This window comes from Cupressus sempervirens, chromosome 1 (genome assembly GCF_028749045.1).
Source record: "Cupressus sempervirens isolate cs-2001-9-10 chromosome 1, ASM2874904v1, whole genome shotgun sequence".
Classification (NCBI taxonomy): Eukaryota; Viridiplantae; Streptophyta; class Pinopsida; order Cupressales; family Cupressaceae; genus Cupressus; species Cupressus sempervirens.
In genome coordinates this window covers 289669367-289676338 of record NC_143118.1, presented here as the reverse complement: position 1 = coordinate 289676338, position 6972 = coordinate 289669367, and positions in this window count along the sequence as shown.

The window sequence follows — 6972 nt, the reverse complement described above, 5'->3', positions numbered from 1 at the left end:
AAGTAGGGGGTCCCCATTCCTAGTATAGAATGGGGTGTGTGTTGTTGAACCACAATAGACATTCAGGTAGATATAGCAAAAATTATGGTAATCAACACTTTTCCTATGCCTAAGAAGAAAAAGGATGTAAGAAGCTTTATTGGACATGTTGGTTATTATAGAAGATTTATCAAGGATTTAAGTCAAATTGTAGCACCTCTCTACAACTTGTTGAAAAAGGATTTTGAATTCTCCTAGGATTTTGAGTGTGACAAGTATTTTCTCTAGCTTAAGGAGGTTCTAACAAAAACACTAGTATTTAGATGCACTAATTGGGGGTTTCCATTTCATATTTACATAGATGCCTTAGACTATGCCATAGGTGTAGTGCTAGGACATAAAGGAGTAGTAGAGCATACCATTTGTTTCATAAGTAAAAATATGCAAGGAGTGGAATTCAATTAAATTGTTATAGAAATTGAATTGCTTGCAGTTATTTATGTGTTGAATAAGTTTAGAAATTATATTATTGGTTATGAGATATTTATCCATACTAACCATTCAACTATTAAACACTTAATGAATAAACCTACCATATTAGGAAGATTGGCCTGATGGTTGCTTCTTATGAAAGAATTTGATATCACCATTGTCTACAAACCTTGAAAAGCCAATATAGTAGCAGACTTTCTATCTTGTTTACATGTTCTTGATGATCCTATAGCCATTGATGGCAATTTTCTAGATGACCATCTTTTTATATTATCAACACAAATCCATAGTATGCTAACATTGAAAATTACCTCACCATAGGCAAGCCACCAACTCACTTCTCTCCCAAGGAAAGAAAATTGTTCGCAGAAAAAAGTTTTAACTTTTCTTGGATTGTTGGATTTATGTTTTATAATGGCCTTGATCAAGTGATGTGCAGATGTGTAAGAGAGGATGAAACGTATGATATCCTTTAGGCATGTCATGATGAACCATGTGGAGGTCATTTTGCCACCAAAACAACAACATTCAAAATCTTGACCACCAAATACTACTAGCTAGCTCTCCATAAGGACACAATTAGGTACAAAAAGAAATTTGGCAGATGACAAAGAATGGGAAGGCCTACTAAATTAGATGAGATGCCCCTATAACCATAGGTTTGTTGAAACACATTTTGATAAATGGGGAATTGATTTTGTTGGGTCTATTGAACCTAATTCATTAGTTAAATCTTATATTTTGGTTTGTACTGATTATGTCACCAAGTGGGTAGAAGCCAAGCCTATGAAACATCCTAGGGATAATAATGTTGCTAAAATTTTATAGGAATCCATTTTCACAAGATTTTCTATCCCTAGAGAATTAGTATATGACCAAGGTGCTCAATTCACTTGAAATCTCATAACTACCTTGATGGAGGAATACAAAAGTAGGGATGGAAAATATTCTCCATGCCATCTAAAAGCCAATGGCCAAGAAAAGGTAACTAATAGGGAGATTGAAACAATCCTTACCAAGACAATGTCAGTTCATAAGAAGGATTGGGCAAAAAAACTTCTCAAAGCACTGTGGGCTTAAAGGACTACATGGAAAACCACCACTAGATTCACACCTTTTCAACTTGTCTATGGAAAGTCAACTATGATGCCTATGGAATTTTAGCACGGGACTTTAAGAACATCATTGGAACTAGATCTAGATCTTACTATTTCCCAAATGGAGTGGATTTTGATCCTGAATGAACTAGATGAATGAAGGAAGTCTTCCTTGCATAACATAGAGATGGTGCAATGACAAATGAAATAGTGGCATGATAAATTTATTAAGGATAAATAGTTTGCAATTGGTGTTTGGGCACTCCTTTATGATTCTAGATATCAACATACCCCTAGGAAATTTCAAACTAGGTGGTTGGCACCTTATGAGATTGTTGTTGTTTTTATAGACGATGTCGTTTAGTTGTCAAATGTTGATCCTATGTGTTTCTAATTACTAGTAAATTGACAAAGGCTTAAGCTATATCATAAGCCTTAGAGAAAAGAGGAGTTCCTATAGTAGTTCTTGTATCACCTAATCTAGTAGTGTAAAATGAATACTAACTAATAATGAGAGTATTAACAATACTAAAGCAGTTAACACTTATGAGAGGATGGGTTTATCACCACAAAAGGAAGAAAACAAGGAATGGTAGGCTCCTTATGGTATAATACATGATGAAGTGGATATGTCTATGATGTATGGAGATGTGTGCTCATGGTGTGCTCAAGCTTCAAGTGGATGGGTGATTATCAAATGTGTGTATGGATGAGGGTTTCAACAATGGAGGTATGGAGGGATTTCAGCATTATGATGGTATTTTGGTATTTTTTTGGCTCTCAAAATAGCATGATAACTTTGCATGGAAGGTGGATGACCTTTGTGAAGAGAGAGGGTTTCATTTATAGGATGGGATATTTAGATAGGATGGTATGCTTGGATAGAATGGAAGTGTGAAGTAATCCATTGAAGCTTGAGTGTGGGGGTGTTCCAAAGGGGAGCACCACCATATAGTTGAGCACTTATTTTTTGATATAGGAATATTGGGGATATGCCAAGGTTACTAAGAACATCAAGGTTTAGGTCAATGCAGGAATGGGATAGGGTTTGACTAGGAGAGGAAGTTGCAAACATGATCCCATGAGAACATTGGTCCGCGAGATCACTAGGTTAAGCCTACACTAGAATGTGCCAGTGGGAAGGTGGGTCAAGTAGTTGTAGAGGTCAAAAGTCAAAGAGTGATCCTACGGGAACATTGGCTTGTAGGATCTACAATTTGGGAGTGTTCACAAGAATGCATTAACAAGAACATAATTTTTAGGGAAAAAGTCATAGGCAAAGTGGGGATTGTGTAGAGGGGTTGGGGGGGTTTGGCTAGGAGTCATGTAATGAAAATATGACAACAAAAACTAATGTGTGACTGGTTTACATGTAGTGATCTCTAGATGCATTAATGTCATACGAGCGATGGGCAGTCATACTATAGGCTAGAGAGTAGCTTACACTGCCAGACTGGGCAAGGGTGGATGCCATCAACTTGGGATATCTAATGAGGTTGCCCCACACACGCATCTATATGGCCATGGTGATAACATTGTATGAGGGGTGGTACAATGAGATAGGCACATTCCACTTGCCTATAGGGGAGATGACAGTGACATTAGAGGATGTATATAAGATATTTAGATTACCATTACAGGGGATGCCAGTGATGGCGACAAGAGAGATGATGACAGAGGTAGTAGTACGGGGGCTTGTGGGGCTAGGTGTTCCATTACAGATCTTGCGAGGGTAGTTTTCTCGAGATGAGCACTTGGACTGAGTGGTTGTAGAGAGGTGGATCTATTTGTATGTGTGTAGGTTAGTATCTGGGTACATCACCCTAGATACAGGTGGGATAGGAATTACCTTGGCCCTGATACTAGTTATCATGCCGATAGGGGATGCAGGGGTCCCAGTGGCCTGGGGGTCATTGATTCTAGTAAAGTTATATCAAGATTTACACTTGGTTGTGTATCAGGGGGTCAGACGACAGGGGATGAGTATAGGGTTCCCTATATTATTATAGGTATGGGCATGGGAGCACATTGTTGCATTCAGGTTGATCAAATGAAGGGATAGGTAGGTAGACGAGCCAATGGCATACAACTGGGGAGAGCCTTTGACCTACCACCATATAGAAGATGTGCACTACTAGCAAGTCTAGATTGATGAGATTAGGATGATGATATGGAGACCATATATGGTTCTAGGTCTATGGGCGAAGGAGGGGTAGTACTTTCCCTATATGATATCACCATGCTTTATTTTTGGGCAGTGGGAGTACATAGCAGAGTAGTACTAGCCGGATAAGGCCTTGTGGTAGTTTGGATGGGTCCAAGTGGCTCTAGGTGAGTCAAACTAGTACCAGCAAGTTATGTGAGAGCTAGCGACTATGTATGGGCTAGCACTAGAGAGGGAGGGGTTACTTCAGGCCTAGCAGGAGTTAGAGTCATAGCAGTGGGATTGGTTTGGTGAGGCAGTAGATATGGGCTCTACATAGGAGTACCGAGACTAGTTTCAGTGGTCGAGGCCAATAGGCCAAGCACAAGTGACCAAGGTGGTCGTGGTGACAGGGGAGTTAGCCCGAGCAGCCAGGCAAGGTAGATACATTACCAAAGGGCTATGACATTGGGTAGAGGCTACAGTATAGGAGGAGGGGCCAGTGCGGTAGAGGTAGAGGGTAAGGAGGCAGGAAGAGAGAGGGGTATAGTTGGAGAGAGGAGAGGAGAGAGGGACAGAGCTAGAGAGAGGACAAGAGAGACCAACAGAGGAGAGGAGACCACAGGGGGAGGAGCAGAGGCCACAGAGCTTAGTAGGTGGAGGAGATAGAGGTGGCTCACCATTAAGGGGAGGGGATGATGGATGGGCAGCCTGATATGCATCCCTGTAGCAGACCCATTAGGCTACTAAATAGCTACTATGGGACACTCAGCAAGAGAGAGATCAACTTAGGATAAAGTGAGATCAGCTACAACAAGAGCATGACATGGCATAGAGATAGGCAGATAGGGTAGGGATAGAGGTGGGGATACTGCGAGTGGAGGTTGGGTGGTTGGAGGGGAGATTGGATGTGGTGAGCCTAGAGAGGTAGGCAGTATAGGCAAGGGTGGATGCTTTATAGCAGGAGCAAGATAGACTGGTGGTGGAGGTGGTGACCTTGAGAGTGCAGGTGGCAGTGGGTGGAGGGATGGAGGAGCTAAGGAGATTATGGGGAGAGGTGAAGGAGCTAAGAGAGAGAGTAGGATTTTATCAGGGGAGGTACCATGTAGTGGTCCTAGTAGACCAGATAGAGAATTATAGATGATCGACATGGTTAGGGACAACTGGGACCCACACAGCTATGCAAGGCGGAGGGGGAGAGAGTGCATGGAGCACTAGGGGCTCATAGAGGATAGGCAGGTCTTAGCACACAAGGCAGAGACATTGGATAGGGCAGAGCCAGAGGTAAGACATTGGGCTAAGTGGGAGAAGGGATGAGGTAGAGCTCGGGTGCAGGTGGAGGATGGATGAGGCCACCACCTCCACCACCAGTAGCGCCAAGGGTAGAGAGAGAAACCTATGAGTCTCATGATGAGGAGATGGTAGGGGAGGGAGATAAATGATATGCTGGTTTATGATATATGATTTGTTGGGATCTACAGATTGATGTATTTTTGCAGTTGTAGACCCAATGTATTGATAGGATTCATTTGTATGATATGGACATTGGTCATTGGGACTATGATGTATATTTGGGATTTTTGCAAGGATGGGTGATTTGATTCTTTATTCTTTTATGGTTGAGATATATATAGAGTAGATCATTCTTCGGGGTGGGATATGGATGTATGATGTCATGCTTATGTTTATGATGTGGATGGTTTTTAGATGCATACGATAGACTGATGCAGGATGTGATGTTCATGAGATATATGATGTGACTGACAGTTTGTGATGCAAGATATGTTGCTGATGATGGGATTTGTATTGATACCATTGTTTATGTTATGCTATAGGATATGATGTTGAATGATGATAGGTTTTGATTATATTGATACTTTATGATGTATAATGTGATGAGTAGTATGATGTGTTTTGTATGGATGGTGTTGAAAGGTTGTGAGTGCAGGATATGATGTATATTGATGATGAGATTTGTTTTGATAGTATTGATATATTTGTGATGCAAGATATGATGTATATTCATGATAAAAAAAAATTTGATAGTGTTGAGATATTTGTGATGCAGGATTTGATGTGTTTATGATGATGGGATTAATTTTGATAGTGTTAAGATATTTGCGATGCAGGATTTGATGTTCTTATGATGATGAGATTTTTTTGTGAAAAATTGTGTGGATGCTAAAAAGAAACTTTAAAGTATGGTAAAAGATGATAAAATGAACATAAACTATGATAATGATTTATAAGTAAATGAACACAAATGATAAAATGAACATGAGTTTTATGATTTGTGAAGCACCTTTAAAATGAACGCCAACTGTGATGATAAAATGGGATGAATGAACTCATAGCTATAATGATAACATATGAGAAGTGGACTAAAAAATGATGAGGAGGAAACATGATTAACATATCTAACTTATGATGATGAATATGCTAAAAGGAAATTTTAAACTATGATAAAAGATGATAAAATGAACATAAACTAGGATAATGATCTATGGTTTAAATGAACACAAACTAAGATAAAATGAATCCGAGTCTTATGAGAAGTTGCATGCTAAAAAGAAACTTTAAACTTTGATAAAATGATGATAAAATGAACATAACCTAGTATAATGATCTATGATTTAAACAAACAAAAAGTAAGACAAAATGAATCTAAGATTTATGATGATGGAACACAATTAAAATGAACACCAAAAATGGGATAACTAAATGAAAAGTTATGATGAGCACATATGATAAGTGAACTAAAGATTATGATGATAAAATATGAGAAGTAGATCTAATATGCAATGAATGAAAGAATCTATGGTGGGGAAATATGATAAGACAAATCCAAATTATGACAAGGGTAAATGAACACAATCTAGGATAATACAAAATGGTAAATAATTTGAACACTAGGATGCTGGGAGATAACAAACAAACATAATCAATGACATAAAAATAAGATATAGGAAAATTTTTGATGGTGAGATAGGATAAAGAAAATGCAAACTAGGATAACGATCTATGATAAATAATGAACTTTAAAATATAGGAGATATTGACTCCGAAGAGTATGATGTTAGAAAATGATTAACCAACAAACTCATAGTTAGGAATAGGATAGATGAACTTAGGGCTAGGATATTGAACTATTTTAAAGAACATAACATGATGGATGGTGAAAGCGTAGCCTAGGGGCTTAGAAGTTATAAGAGTAGGATAATGAAGATAGCTCAATGTTTGATGGTAAGGAATTTGAATCAA